Below are 17,527 nucleotides of genomic sequence, written 5' to 3'. Positions count from 1 at the left end.
CATATCCACTCTACCCGTGGCTCTCATATTCGACGGTCCGATATCCATGACTACCCCACGAGAAATAGACACAAGGTTAGAAATTTAACTGCGTCACATGAGTACATGAAGAGGTCTCCGATGTGTGCCAGGATCGCAATATATAACATCCTGCCTCTTTCTCTCACCACCTTACCCATGAAAAAATTCAAGAGAACTCTAAAAAACTATTTAGGAGGTAAGGCTGTGTATGATATTACTGAGTTCCGGGAACTTATTGTGGGTGGCGACCTAGGATAAGAGCATGTTGCCTTCAGCTGTTTTTTTTTTGTCCTCGATATATATATATTTTTTAAACTATGTCTTTGAATGTATATGTACTTGATATATGATGAATTGACGTGTCCTAGAATTGTAATTTCTAATAGGCAAAATAAATGATGATGATGATGATGATGATTTTGCCGAATCGACTACTGAAATCTTCATTCCTATCAGAACTATCGATCTGAAATTCAACATGTGCATCTCAATTCGAAAACTATGTGCAGTTTCAAGATTTGGGTCGAATTGGTTCTACAGTTTTCGAGGAATTGATATCACACTTTGCCGAATAGACCACTGAAATCTCAACTCCTATCAGAACTATCGAACTGAAATTCAACATATGCATCTCATTTCGAAAACTATTTGCAGTTTCAAGATTTGGTCCGAATTGATCCAACAGTTTTCAAGGAATTGATATCACACTTTGCCGAATTGACCACTGATCAATTCCTATCTGAACTATCGAACTGAAATTCAATATGTGCATCTCAATTCGAAAACTATGTGCAGTTTCAAGATTTGGTTCGAATTGATCCAATAGTTCCTTAGGAATTGAAATGATATTTTGTCGAATCGACTTCTGAAATCTCCATTCCTATTAGAACTATCGATCTGAAATTCAACATGTGCCTCTCATTTCGAAAACTATGTGCAGTTTCAAGATTTGGTTCGAATTGATACAACTGTTTTCGAGGAATTGATATCACACTTTGCCGAATAGACCACAGAAATCTCAATTCCTATCTGCACTATCGAAGTGAAATTCAACATGTGCATCTCAATTCGAAAACTATGTGCAGTTTCAAGATTCGGTTCGAATTGATCCAACAGTTTTCGAGAAATTGATATCACACTTTGCCGAATTGACCACTGAAATCTCAATTCCTATCTGAAATATCGAACTGAAATTCAACATGTGCATCTCAATTCGAAAACTATGTGCAGTTTCAAGATTTGGTTCGAATCGATCCAATAGTACCTTAGGAATTGAAATGATATTTTGCTGAATCGACTACTGAAATCTTCATTCCTATCAGAACTATCGATCTGAAATTCAACATATGCATCTCAATTCGAAAACTATGTGCGTTTTCAAGATTTGGGTCGAATTGGTTCAACAGTTTTTGAGGAATTGATATCACACTTTGCCGAATAGACCACTGAAATCTCAATTCCTATCTGCACTATCGAACTGAGATTCAACATGTGCATCTCAATTCGAAAACTATGTGCAGTTTCAAGATTTGGGTCGAATTGGTTCAATAGTTCCTTAGGAATTGAAATGATATTTTGCCGAATCGACTACTGAAATCTTCATTCCTATCAGAACTATCGATCTGAAATTCAACATGTGCATCTCAATTCGAAAACTATGTGCAGTTTCAAGAATTGGGTCGAATTGGTTCAACAGTTTTTGAGGAATTGATATCACACTTTGCCGAATCGACCACTGAAATCTCAATTCCTATCTGCACTATCGAACTGAGATTCAACATGTGCATCTCAATTCGAAAACTATGTGCAGTTTCAAGATTTGGTTCGAATTGGTCCAACAGTTTTCGAGGAATTGATATCACACTTTGCCGAATTGACCACTGAAATCTCATCTGGTATTTTGACAGTTCCAGCCATGTTTATACTCAAACTCTTGTGTCATATCCACTCTACCCGTGGCTCTCATGTTCGACGGTCCGATATCCATGACTACCCCACGAGAAATAGACACAAGGTTAGAAATTTAACTGCGTCACATGAGTACATGAAGAGGTCTCCGATGTGTGCCGGGATCGCAATATATAACATCCTGCCTCTTTCTCTCACCACCTTACCCATGAAAAAATTCAAGAGAACTCTAAAAAACTATTTAGGAGGTAAGGCTGTGTATGATATTACTGAGTTCCGGGAACTTATTGTGGGTGGCGACCTAGGATAAGAGCATGTTGCCTTCAGCTGTTTTTTTTTTGTCCTCGATATATATATATTTTTTAAACTATGTCTTTGAATGTATATGTACTTGATATATGATGAATTGACGTGTCCTAGAATTGTAATTTCTAATAGGCAAAATAAATGATGATGATGATGATGATGATGATTTTGCCGAATCGACTACTGAAATCTTCATTCCTATCAGAACTATCGATCTGAAATTCAACATGTGCATCTCAATTCGAAAACTATGTGCAGTTTCAAGATTTGGGTCGAATTGGTTCTACAGTTTTCGAGGAATTGATATCACACTTTGCCGAATAGACCACTGAAATCTCAACTCCTATCAGAACTATCGAACTGAAATTCAACATATGCATCTCATTTCGAAAACTATGTGCAGTTTCAAGATTTGGTCCGAATTGATCCAACAGTTTTCAAGGAATTGATATCACACTTTGCCGAATTGACCACTGATCAATTCCTATCTGAACTATCGAACTGAAATTCACTATGTGCATCTCAATTCGAAAACTATGTGCAGTTTCAAGATTTGGTTCGAATTGATCCAATAGTTCCTTAGGAATTGAAATGATATTTTGTCGAATCGACTTCTGAAATCTCCATTCCTATTAGAACTATCGATCTGAAATTCAACATGTGCATCTCATTTCGAAAACTATGTGCAGTTTCAAGATTTGGTTCGAATTGATCCAACTGTTTTCGAGGAATTGATATCACACTTTGCCGAATAGACCACAGAAATCTCAATTCCTATCTGCACTATCGAAGTGAAATTCAACATGTGCATCTCAATTCGAAAACTATGTGCAGTTTCAAGATTCGGTTCGAATTGATCCAACAGTTTTCGAGAAATTGATATCACACTTTGCCGAATTGACCACTGAAATCTCAATTCCTATCTGAACTATCGAACTGAAATTCAACATATGCATCTCATTTCGAAAACTATGTGCAGTTTCAAGATTTGGTCCGAATTGATCCAACAGTTTTCAAGGAATTGATATCACACTTTGCCGAAATGACCACTGATCAATTCCTATCTGAACTATCGAACTGAAATTCAATATGTGCATCTCAATTCGAAAACTATGTGCAGTTTCAAGATTTGGTTCGAATCGATCCAATAGTACCTTAGGAATTGAAATGATATTTTGCTGAATCGACTACTGAAATCTTCATTCCTATCAGAACTATCGATCTGAAATTCAACATATGCATCTCAATTCGAAAACTATGTGCGTTTTCAAGATTTGGGTCGAATTGGTTCAACAGTTTTTGAGGAATTGATATCACACTTTGCCGAATAGACCACTGAAATCTCAATTCCTATCTGCACTATCGAACTGAGATTCAACATGTGCATCTCAATTCGAAAACTATGTGCAGTTTCAAGATTTGGTTCGAATTGGTCCAATAGTTCCTTAGGAATTGAAATGATATTTTGCCGAATGGACTACTGAAATCTTCATTCCTATCAGAACTATCGATCTGAAATTCAACATGTGCATCTCAATTCGAAAACTATGTGCAGTTTCAAGAATTGGGTCGAATTGGTTCAACAGTTTTTTAGGAATTGATATCACACTTTGCCGAATCGACCACTGAAATCTCAATTCCTATCTGCACTATCGAACTGAGATTCAACATGTGCATCTCAATTCGAAAACTATGTGCAGTTTCAAGATTTGGTTCGAATTGGTCCAACAGTTTTCGAGGAATTGATATCACACTTTGCCGAATTGACCACTGAAATCTCAATTCCTATCTGAACTATCGAACTGAAATTCAACATATGCATCTCAAATCAAAAACTGTGTACAGTTTCGGGATTTGGGTCGAATAGATAGAATAGTTCCTTAGGAATTGAAATGATATTTTGTCGAATCGACTTCTGAAATCTCCATTCTTATTAGAACTATCGATCTGAAATTCAACATGTGCATCTCATTTCGAAAACTATGTGCAGTTTCAAGATTTGGTACGAATTGATCCAACAGTTTTCGAGGAAGTGATATGACACTTTGCCGAATTGACCACTGAAATAACAATTCCTATCTGAACTATCGAACTAAAATTCAACATATGCATCTCAAATCAAAAACTGTGTACACTTTCGGGATTTGGGTCGAATTGATCCAATAGTTCCTTAGGAATTGAAATGATATTTTGTCGAATCGACTTCTGAAATCTCCATTCTTATTAGAACTATCGATCTGAAATTCAACATGTGCATCTCATTTCGAAAACTATGTGCAGTTTCAAGATTTGGTTCGAATTGAACCAACAGTTTTCGAGGAATTGATATCACACTTTGCCGAATAGACCACTGAAATCTCAATTCCTATCTGCACTATCGAACTGAAATTCAACATGTGCATCTCAATTCGAAAACTATGTGCAGTTTCAAGATTTGGGTCGACTTGGTTCAACAGTTTTTGAGGAATTGATATCACACTTTGCCGAATAGACCACTGAAATCTCAATTCCTATCAGAACTATCGAACTGAAATTCAACATATGCATCTCATTTCGAAAACTATGTGCAGTTTCAAGATTTGGTCCGAATTGATCCAACAGTTTTCAAGGAATTGATATCACACATTGCCGAATTGACCACTGAAATCTCAATTCCTATCTGAACTATCGAACTGAAATTCAACATGTGCATCTCAATCCGAAAACTATGTGCAGTTTCAAGATTTGGTTCGAATTGATTCAACAGTTTTCGAGGAATTGATATCACACTTTGCCGAATAGACCACAGAAATCTCAATTCCTATCTGCACTATCGAAAAGAAATGTGCATCTCAATTCGAAAACTATGTGCAGTTTCAAGATTCGGTTCGAATTGATCCAACAGTTTTCGAGGAATTGATATCACACTTTGCCGAATTGACCACTGAAATCTCAATTCCTATCTGAAATATCGAACTGAAATTCAACATGTGCATCTCAATTCGAAAACTATGTGCAGTTTCAAGATTTGGTTCGAATCGATCCAATAGTACCTTAGGAATTGAAATGATATTTTGCTGAATCGACTATTGAAATCTTCATTCCTATCAGAACTATCGATCTGAAATTCAACATGTGCATCTCAATTCGAGAACTATGTGCGTTTTCAAGATTTGGGTCGAATTGGTTCAACAGTTTCTGAGGAATTGATATCACACTTTGCCGAATAGACCACTGAAATCTCAATTCCTATCTGCACTATCGAACTGAAATTCAACAATTGCATCTCAATTCGAAAACTATGTGCAGTTTCAAGATTTGGTTCGAATCGATCCAATAGTTCCTTAGGAATTGAAATGATATTTTGCCGAATCGACTACTGCAATCTCAATTCCTATCAGAAATATCGAACTGAAATTCAACATATGAATCTCATTTCGAAAACTATGTGCAGTTTCAAGATTCGGTTCGAATTGATCCAAAAGTTTTCAAGGAATTGATATCACACTTTGCCGAATTGACCACTGAAATCTCAATTCCTATCTGAACTATCGAACTGAAATTCAACATGTGCATCTCAATCCGAAAACTATGTGCATTTTCAAGATTTGGTTCGAATTGATCCAACAGTTTTCGAGGAAGTGATATGACACTTTGCCGAATTGACCACTGAAATCACAATTCCTATCTGAACTATCGAACTAAAATTCAACATATGCATCTCAAATCAAAAACTGTGTACAGTTTCGGGATTTGGGTCGAATTGATCCAATAGTTCCTTAGGAATTGAAATGATATTTTGTCGAATCGACTTCTGAAATCTCCATTCTTATTAGAACTATCGATCTGAAATTCAACATGTGCATCTCATTTCGAAAACTATGTGCAGTTTCAAGATTTGGGTCGAATTGGTTCAACAGTTTTTGAGGAATTGATATCACACTTTGCCGAATAGACCACTGAAATCTCAATTCCTATCTGCACTATCGAACTGAGTTTCAACATGTGCGTCTCAATTCGAGAACTATGTGCAGTTTCAAGATTTGGTTCGAATTGATCCAATAGTTCCTTAGGAATTGAAATGATATTTTGTCGAATCGACTACTGAAATCTCCATTCCTTTCAGAACTATCGATCTGAAATTCAACATGTGCATCTCAATTCGAAAACTATGTGCAGTTTCAAGATTTGGTTCGAATTGGTCCAATAGTTCCTTAGGAATTGAAATGATATTTTGCCGAATCGACTACTGAAATCTTCATTCCTATCAGAACTATCGATCTGAAATTCAACATGTGCATCTCAATTCGAAAACTATGTGCAGTTTCAAGAATTGGGTCGAATTGGTTCAACAGTTTTTGAGGAATTGATATCACACTTTGCCGAATCGACCACTGAAATCTCAATTCCTATCTGCACTATCGAACTGAGATTCAACATGTGCATCTCAATTCGAAAACTATGTGCAGTTTCAAGATTTGGTTCGAATTGGTCCAACAGTTTTCGAGGAATTGATATCACACTTTGCCGAATTGACCACTGAAATCTCAATTCCTATCTGAACTATCGAACTGAAATTCAACATATGCATCTCAAATCAAAAACTGTGTACAGTTTCGGGATTTGGGTCGAATTGATAGAATAGTTCCTTAGGAATTGAAATGATATTTTGTCGAATCGACTTCTGAAATCTCCATTCTTATTAGAACTATCGATCTGAAATTCAACATGTGCATCTCATTTCGAAAACTATGTGCAGTTTCAAGATTTGGTACGAATTGATCCAACAGTTTTCGAGGAAGTGATATGACACTTTGCCGAATTGACCACTGAAATAACAATTCCTATCTGAACTATCGAACTAAAATTCAACATATGCATCTCAAATCAAAAACTGTGTACAGTTTCGGGATTTGGGTCGAATTGATCCAATAGTTCCTTAGGAATTGAAATGATATTTTGTCGAATCGACTTCTGAAATCTCCATTCTTATTAGAACTATCGATCTGAAATTCAACATGTGCATCTCATTTCGAAAACTATGTGCAGTTTCAAGATTTGGTTCGAATTGAACCAACAGTTTTCGAGGAATTGATATCACACTTTGCCGAATAGACCACTGAAATCTCAATTCCTATCTGCACTATCGAACTGAAATTCAACATGTGCATCTCAATTCGAAAACTATGTGCAGTTTCAAGATTTGGGTCGACTTGGTTCAACAGTTTTTGAGGAATTGATATCACACTTTGCCGAATAGACCACTGAAATCTCAATTCCTATCAGAACTATCGAACTGAAATTCAACATATGCATCTCATTTCGAAAACTATGTGCAGTTTCAAGATTTGGTCCGAATTGATCCAACAGTTTTCAAGGAATTGATATCACACATTGCCGAATTGACCACTGAAATCTCAATTCCTATCTGAACTATCGAACTGAAATTCAACATGTGCATCTCAATCCGAAAACTATGTGCAGTTTCAAGATTTGGTTCGAATTGATTCAACAGTTTTCGAGGAATTGATATCACACTTTGCCGAATAGACCACAGAAATCTCAATTCCTATCTGCACTATCGAAAAGAAATGTGCATCTCAATTCGAAAACTATGTGCAGTTTCAAGATTCGGTTCGAATTGATCCAACAGTTTTCGAGGAATTGATATCACACTTTGCCGAATTGACCACTGAAATCTCAATTCCTATCTGAAATATCGAACTGAAATTCAACATGTGCATCTCAATTCGAAAACTATGTGCAGTTTCAAGATTTGGTTCGAATCGATCCAATAGTACCTTAGGAATTGAAATATTTTGCTGAATCGACTACTGAAATCTTCATTCCTATCAGAACTATCGATCTGAAATTCAACATGTGCATCTCAATTCGAGAACTATGTGCGTTTTCAAGATTTGGGTCGAATTGGTTCAACAGTATTTGAGGAATTGATATCACACTTTGCCGAATAGACCACTGAAATCTCAATTCCTATCTGCACTATCGAACTGAAATTCAACAATTGCATCTCAATTCGAAAACTATGTGCAGTTTCAAGATTTGGTTCGAATCGATCCAATAGTTCCTTAGGAATTGAAATGATATTTTGCCGAATCGACTACTGCAATCTCAATTCCTATCAGAAATATCGAACTGAAATTCAACATATGAATCTCATTTCGAAAACTATGTGCAGTTTCAAGATTCGGTTCGAATTGATCCAAAAGTTTTCAAGGAATTGATATCACACTTTGCCGAATTGACCACTGAAATCTCAATTCCTATCTGAACTATCGAACTGAAATTCAACATGTGCATCTCAATCCGAAAACTATGTTCATTTTCAAGATTTGGTTCGAATTGATCCAACAGTTTTCGAGGAAGTGATATGACACTTTGCCGAATTGACCACTGAAATCACAATTCCTATCTGAACTATCGAACTAAAATTCAACATATGCATCTCAAATCAAAAACTGTGTACAGTTTCGGGATTTGGGTCGAATTGATCCAATAGTTCCTTAGGAATTGAAATGATATTTTGTCGAATCGACTTCTGAAATCTCCATTCTTATTAGAACTATCGATCTGAAATTCAACATGTGCATCTCATTTCGAAAACTATGTGCAGTTTCAAGATTTGGGTCGACTTGGTTCAACAGTTTTTGAGGAATTGATATCACACTTTGCCGAATAGACCACTGAAATCTCAATTCCTATCAGAACTATCGAACTGAAATTCAACATATGCATCTCATTTCGAAAACTATGTGCAGTTTCAAGATTTGGTCCGAATTGATCCAACAGTTTTCAAGGAATTGATATCACACATTGCCGAATTGACCACTGAAATCTCAATTCCTATCTGAACTATCGAACTGAAATTCAACATGTGCATCTCAATCCGAAAACTATGTGCAGTTTCAAGATTTGGTTCGAATTGATCCAACAGTTTTCGAGGAATTGATATCACACTTTGCCGAATAGACCACAGAAATCTCAATTCCTATCTGCACTATCGAAAAGAAATGTGCATCTCAATTCGAAAACTATGTGCAGTTTCAAGATTCGGTTCGAATTGATCCAACAGTTTTCGAGGAATTGATATCACACTTTGCCGAATTGACCACTGAAATCTCAATTCCTATCTGAAATATCGAACTGAAATTCAACATGTGCATCTCAATTCGAGAACTATGTGCGTTTTCAAGATTTGGTTCGAATTGGTTCAACAGTTTTTGAGGAATTGATATCACACTTTGCCGAATAGACCACTGAAATCTCAATTCCTATCTGCACTATCGAACTGAAATTCAACAATTGCATCTCAATTCGAAAACTATGTGCAGTTTCAAGATTTGGTTCGAATTGATCCAACAGTTTTCGAGGAATTGATCCAACAGTTTTCGAGGAATTGATATCACACTTTGCCGAATAGACCACAGAAATCTCAATTCCTATCTGCACTATCGAAAAGAAATGTGCATCTCAATTCGAAAACTATGTGCAGTTTCAAGATTCGGTTCGAATTGATCCAACAGTTTTCGAGGAATTGATATCACACTTTGCCGAATTGACCACTGAAATCTCAATTCCTATCTGAAATATCGAACTGAAATTCAACATGTGCATCTCAATTCGAGAACTATGTGCGTTTTCAAGATTTGGGTCGATTTGGTTCAACAGTTTTTGAGGAATTGATATCACACTTTGCCGAATAGACCACTGAAATCTCAATTCCTATCTGCACTATCGAACTGAAATTCAACATGTGCATCTCAATCCGAAAACTATGTGCAGTTTCAAGATTTGGTTCGAATTGATCCAACAGTTTTCGAGGAATTGATATCACACTTTGCCGAATAGACCACAGAAATCTCAATTCCTATCTGCACTATCGAAAAGAAATGTGCATCTCAATTCGAAAACTATGTGCAGTTTCAAGATTCGGTTCGAATTGATCCAACAGTTTTCGAGGAATTGATATCACACTTTGCCGAATTGACCACTGAAATCTCAATTCCTATCTGAAATATCGAACTGAAATTCAACATGTGCATCTCAATTCGAAAACTATGTGCAGTTTCAAGATTTGGTTCGAATCGATCCAATAGTACCTTAGGAATTGAAATGATATTTTGCTGAATCGACTACTGAAATCTTCATTCCTATCAGAACTATCGATCTGAAATTCAACATGTGCATCTCAATTCGAGAACTATGTGCGTTTTCAAGATTTGGGTCGAATTGGTTCAACAGTTTTTGAGGAATTGATATCACACTTTGCCGAATAGACCACTGAAATCTCAATTCCTATCTGCACTATCGAACTGAAATTCAACAATTGCATCTCAATTCGAAAACTATGTGCAGTTTCAAGATTTGGTTCGAATCGATCCAATAGTTCCTTAGGAATTGAACTGATATTTTCCGAATCGACTACTGCAATCTCAATTCCTATCAGAAATATCGAACTGAAATTCAACATATGAATCTCATTTCGAAAACTATGTGCAGTTTCAAGATTCGGTTCGAATTGATCCAAAAGTTTTCAAGGAATTGATATCACACTTTGCCGAATCGACCACTGAAATCTCAATTCCTATCTGAACTATCGAACTGAAATTCAACATGTGCATCTCAATCCGAAAACTATGTGCATTTTCAAGATTTGGTTCGAATTGATCCAACAGTTTTAGAGGAAGTGATATGACACTTTGCCGAATTGACCACTGAAATCACAATTCCTATCTGAACTATCGAACTAAAATTCAGCATATGCATCTCAAATCAAAAACTGTGTACAGTTTCAGGATTTGGGTCGAATTGATCCAATAGTTCCTTGGGAATTGAAATGATATTTTGTCGAATCGACTTCTGAAATCTCCATTCTTATTAGAACTATCGATATGAAATTCAACATGTGCATCTCATTTCGAAAACTATGTGCAGTTTCAAGATTTGGTTCGAATTGAACCATCAGTTTTCGAGGAATTGATATCACACTTTGCCGAATAGACCACTGAAATCTCAATTCCTATCTGCACTATCGAACTGAAATTCAACATGTCCATCTCAATTCGAAAACTATGTGCAGTTTCAAGATTTGGTTCGAATTGAACCAACAGTTTTCGAGGAATTGATATCACACTTTGCCGAATAGACCACTGCAATCTCAATTCCTATCTGCACTATCGAACTGAAATTCAACATGTGCATCTCAATTCGAAAACTATGTGCAGTTTCTAGATTTGTGTCGAATTGGTTCAACAGATTTTGAGGAATTGATATCACACTTTGCCGAATAGACCACTGAAATCTCAATTCCCATCTGAAATATCGAACTGAAATTCAACATGTGCATCTCAATTCGAAAACTATGTGCAGTTACAAGATTTGGTTCGAATCGATCCAATAGTACCTTAGGAATTGAAATGATATTTTGCCGAATCGACTACTGAAATCTTCATTCCTATCAGAACTATCGATCTGAAATTCAACATGTGCATCTCAATTCGAGAACTATGTGCGTTTTCAAGATTTGGGTCGAATTGGTTCAACAGTTTTTGAGGAATTGATATCACACTTTGCCGAATAGACCACTGAAATCTCAATTCCTATCTGCACTATCGAACTGAAATTCAACATGTGCATCTCAATTCGAAAACTATGTGCAGTTTCAAGATTTGGTTCGAATTGATCCAACAGTTTTCGAGGAATTGATCCAACAGTTTTCGAGGAATTGATATCACACTTTGCCGAATTGACCACTGAAATCTCAATTCCTATCTGAACTATCGATCTGAAATTCAACATGTGCATCTCAATTCGAGAACTATGTGCGTTTTCAAGATTTGGGTCGAATTGGTTCAACAGTTTTTGAGGAATTGATATCACACTTTGCCGAATAGACCACTGAAATCTCAATTCCTATCTGCACTATCGAACTGAAATTCAACAATTGCATCTCAATTCGAAAACTATGTGCAGTTTCAAGATTTGGTTCGAATCGATCCATTAGTTCCTTAGGAATTGAAATGATATTTTGCCGAATCGACTACTGCAATCTCAATTCCTATCAGAAATATCGAACTGAAATTCAACATATGAATCTCATTTCGAAAAATATGTGCAGTTTCAAGATTCGGTTCGAATTGATCCAAAAGTTTTCAAGGAATTGATATCACACTTTGCCGAATTGACCACTGAAATCTCAATTCCTATCTGAACTATCGAACTGAAATTTAACATGTGCATCTCAATCCGAAAACTATGTGCATTTTCAAGATTTGGTTCGAATTGATCCAACAGTTTTCGAGGAAGTGATATGACACTTTGCCGAATTGACCACTGAAATCACAATTCCTATCTGAACTATCGAACTAAAATTCAACATATGCATCTCAAATCAAAAACTGTGTACAGTTTCGGGATTTGGGTCGAATTGATCCAATAGTTCCTTAGGAATTGAAATGATATTTTGTCGAATCGACTTCTGAAATCTCCATTCCTATTAGAACTATCGATCTGAAATTCAACATGTGCATCTCAATTCGAAAACTATGTGCAGTTTCAAGATTTGGTTCGAATCGATCCAACAGTTTTCGAGGAATTGATATCACACTTTGCCGAATAGACCACAGAAATCTCAATTCCTATCTGCACTATCGAAGTGAAATTCAACATGTGCATCTCATTTCGAAAACTATGTGCAGTTTCAAGATTTGGTTCGAATTGAACCAACAGTTTTCGAGGAATTGATATCACACTTTGCCGAATAGACCACTGAAATCTCAATTCCTATCTGCACTATCGAACTGAAATTCAACATGTCCATCTCAATTCGAAAACTATGTGCAGTTTCAAGATTTGGTTCGAATTGAACCAACAGTTTTCGAGGAATTGATATCACACTTTGCCGAATAGACCACTGCAATCTCAATTCCTATCTGCACTATCGAACTGAAATTCAACATGTGCATCTCAATTCGAAAACTATGTGCAGTTTCTAGATTTGTGTCGAATTGGTTCAACAGTTTTTGAGGAATTGATATCACACTTTGCCGAATAGACCACTGAAATCTCAATTCCTATCTGAAATATCGAACTGAAATTCAACATGTGCATCTCAATTCGAAAACTATGTGCAGTTACAAGATTTGGTTCGAATCGATCCAATAGTACCTTAGGAATTGAAATGATATTTTGCCGAATCGACTACTGAAATCTTCATTCCTATCAGAACTATCGATCTGAAATTCAACATGTGCATCTCAATTCGAGAACTATGTGCGTTTTCAAGATTTGGGTCGAATTGCTTCAACAGTTTTTGAGGAATTGATATCACACTTTGCCGAATAGACCACTGAAATCTCAATTCCTATCTGCACTATCGAACTGAAATTCAACAATTGCATCTCAATTCGAAAACTATGTGCAGTTTCAAGATTTGGTTCGAATTGATCCAACAGTTTTCGAGGAATTGATCCAACAGTTTTCGAGGAATTGATATCACACTTTGCCGAATTGACCACTGAAATCTCAATTCCTATCTGAACTATCGATCTGAAATTCAACATGTGCATCTCAATTCGAGAACTATGTGCGTTTTCAAGATTTGGGTCGAATTGGTTCAACAGTTTTTGAGGAATTGATATCACACTTTGCCGAATAGACCACTGAAATCTCAATTCCTATCTGCACTATCGAACTGAAATTCAACAAATGCATCTCAATTCGAAAACTATGTGCAGTTTCAAGATTTGGTTCGAATCGATCCAATAGTTCCTTAGGAATTGAAATGATATTTTGCCGAATCGACTACTGCAATCTCAATTCCTATCAGAAATATCGAACTGAAATTCAACATATGAATCTCATTTCGAAAACTATGTGCAGTTTCAAGATTCGGTTCGAATTGATCCAAAAGTTTTCAAGGAATTGATATCACACTTTGCCGAATTGACCACTGAAATCTCAATTCCTATCTGAACTATCGAACTGAAATTCAACATGTGCATCTCAATCCGAAAACTATGTGCATTTTCAAGATTTGGTTCGAATTGATCCAACAGTTTTCGAGGAAGTGATATGACACTTTGCCGAATTGACCACTGAAATCACAATTCCTATCTGAACTATCGAACTAAAATTCAACATATGCATCTCAAATCAAAAACTGTGTACAGTTTCGGGATTTGGGTCGAATTGATCCAATAGTTCCTTAGGAATTGAAATGATATTTTGTCGAATCGACTTCTGAAATCTCCATTCCTATTAGAACTATCGATCTGAAATTCAACATGTGCATCTCAATTCGAAAACTATGTGCAGTTTCAAGATTTGGTTCGAATCGATCCAACAGTTTTCGAGGAATTGATATCACACTTTGCCGAATTGACCACTGAAATATCAATTCCTATCTGAACTGTCGAACTGAAATTCAACATGTGCATCTCAATTCGAAAACTATGTGCAGTTCCAAGATTTGGTTCGAATCGATCCTAAAGTTCCTTAGGAATTGAAATGATGCCTGTTGACAGCATATTATGCTCACGTCCAGCCCCTGCTCGATTATGGGATCTGTGTATGGGGAATGATGCCAGGGGCCCATCGGATCTTCGTTCAGCAGAAAAGAATAGTGAGGCTCATTTATGATATTCCATTCAGAGAGACCTGTAGGCTGATATTTAGATCTTCTGGTATTTTGACAGTTCCAGCCATGTTTATACTCAAACTCTTGTGTCATATCCACTCTACCCGTGGCTCTCATGTTCGACGGTCCGATATCCATGACTACCCCACGAGAAATAGACACAAGGTTAGAAATTTAACTGCGTCACATGAGTACATGAAGAGGTCTCCGATGTGTGCCGGGATCGCAATATATAACATCCTGCCTCTTTCTCTCACCACCTTACCCATGAAAAAATTCAAGAGAACTCTAAAAAACTATTTAGGAGGTAAGGCTGTGTATGATATTACTGAGTTCCGGGAACTTATTGTGGGTGGCGACCTAGGATAAGAGCATGTTGCCTTCAGCTGTTTTTTTTTTGTCCTCGATATATATATTTTTTTTAAACTATGTCTTTGAATGTATATGTACTTGATATATGATGAATTGACGTGTCCTAGAATTGTAATTTCTAATAGGCAAAATAAATGATGATGATGATGATGATGATGATTTTGCCGAATCGACTACTGAAATCTTCATTCCTATCAGAACTATCGATCTGAAATTCAACATGTGCATCTCAATTCGAAAACTATGTGCAGTTTCAAGATTTGGGTCGAATTGGTTCTACAGTTTTCGAGGAATTGATATCACACTTTGCCGAATAGACCACTGAAATCTCAACTCCTATCAGAACTATCGAACTGAAATTCAACATATGCATCTCATTTCGAAAACTATGTGCAGTTTCAAGATTTGGTCCGAATTGATCCAACAGTTTTCAAGGAATTGATATCACACTTTGCCGAATTGACCACTGATCAATTCCTATCTGAACTATCGAACTGAAATTCAATATGTGCATCTCAATTCGAAAACTATGTGCAGTTTCAAGATTTGGTTCGAATTGATCCAATAGTTCCTTAGGAATTGAAATGATATTTTGTCGAATCGACTTCTGAAATCTCCATTCCTATTAGAACTATAGATCTGAAATTCAACATGTGCATCTCATTTCGAAAACTATGTGCAGTTTCAAGATTTGGTTCGAATTGATCCAACTGTTTTCGAGGAATTGATATCACACTTTGCCGAATAGACCACAGAAATCTCAATTCCTATCTGCACTATCGAAGTGAAATTCAACATGTGCATCTCAATTCGAAAACTATGTGCAGTTTCAAGATTCGGTTCGAATTGATCCAACAGTTTTCGAGAAATTGATATCACACTTTGCCGAATTGACCACTGAAATCTCAATTCCTATCTGAAATATCGAACTGAAATTCAACATGTGCATCTCAATTCGAAAACTATGTGCAGTTTCAAGATTTGGTTCGAATCGATCCAATAGTACCTTAGGAATTGAAATGATATTTTGCTGAATCGACTACTGAAATCTTCATTCCTATCAGAACTATCGATCTGAAATTCAACATATGCATCTCAATTCGAAAACTATGTGCGTTTTCAAGATTTGGGTCGAATTGGTTCAACAGTTTTTGAGGAATTGATATCACACTTTGCCGAATAGACCACTGAAATCTCAATTCCTATCTGCACTATCGAACTGAAATTCAACATGTGCATCTCAATTCGAAAACTATGTGCAGTTTCAAGATTTGGTTCGAATTGGTCCAATAGTTCCTTAGGAATTGAAATGATATTTTGCCGAATCGACTACTGAAATCTTCATTCCTATCAGAACTATCGATCTGAAATTCAACATGTGCATCTCAATTCGAAAACTATGTGCAGTTTCAAGAATTGGGTCGAATTGGTTCAACAGTTTTTGAGGAATTGATATCACACTTTGCCGAATCGACCACTGAAATCTCAATTCCTATCTGCACTATCGAACTGAGATTCAACATGTGCATCTCAATTCGAAAACTATGTGCAGTTTCAAGATTTGGTTCGAATTGGTCCAACAGTTTTCGAGGAATTGATATCACACTTTGCCGAATTGACCACTGAAATCTCATCTGGTATTTTGACAGTTCCAGCCATGTTTATACTCAAACTCTTGTGTCATATCCACTCTACCCGTGGCTCTCATGTTCGACGGTCCGATATCCATGACTACCCCACGAGAAATAGACCCAAGGTTAGAAATTTAACTGCGTCACATGAGTACATGAAGAGGTCTCCGATGTGTGCCGGGATCGCAATATATAACATCCTGCCTCTTTCTCTCACCACCTTACCCATGAAAAAATTCAAGAGAACTCTAAAAAACTATTTCTCAATTCCTATCTGAACTATCGAACTAAAATTCAACATGTGCATCTCAAATCAAAAACTGTGTACAGTTTCGGGATTTGGGTCGAATTGATCCAAAAGTTCCTTAGGAATCGAAATGATATTTTGTCGAATCGACTTCTGAAATCTCCATTCCTATTAGAACTATCGGTCTGAAATTCAACATGTGCATCTCATTTCGAAAACTATGTGCAGTTTCAAGATTTGGTTCGAATCGATCCAACAGTTTTCGAGGAATTGATATCACACTTTGCCGAATTGACCACTGAAATCTCAATTCCTATCTGAACTATCGAACTGAAATTCAACATGTGCATCTCAAATCAAAAACTGTGTACAGTTTTGGGATTTGGGTCGAATTGATCCAATAGT

This window comes from Coccinella septempunctata, chromosome 1 (assembly GCF_907165205.1).
Source record: "Coccinella septempunctata chromosome 1, icCocSept1.1, whole genome shotgun sequence".
NCBI classification, from domain to species: Eukaryota; Metazoa; Arthropoda; class Insecta; order Coleoptera; family Coccinellidae; genus Coccinella; species Coccinella septempunctata.
This window is presented reverse-complemented; position numbering follows the sequence as displayed.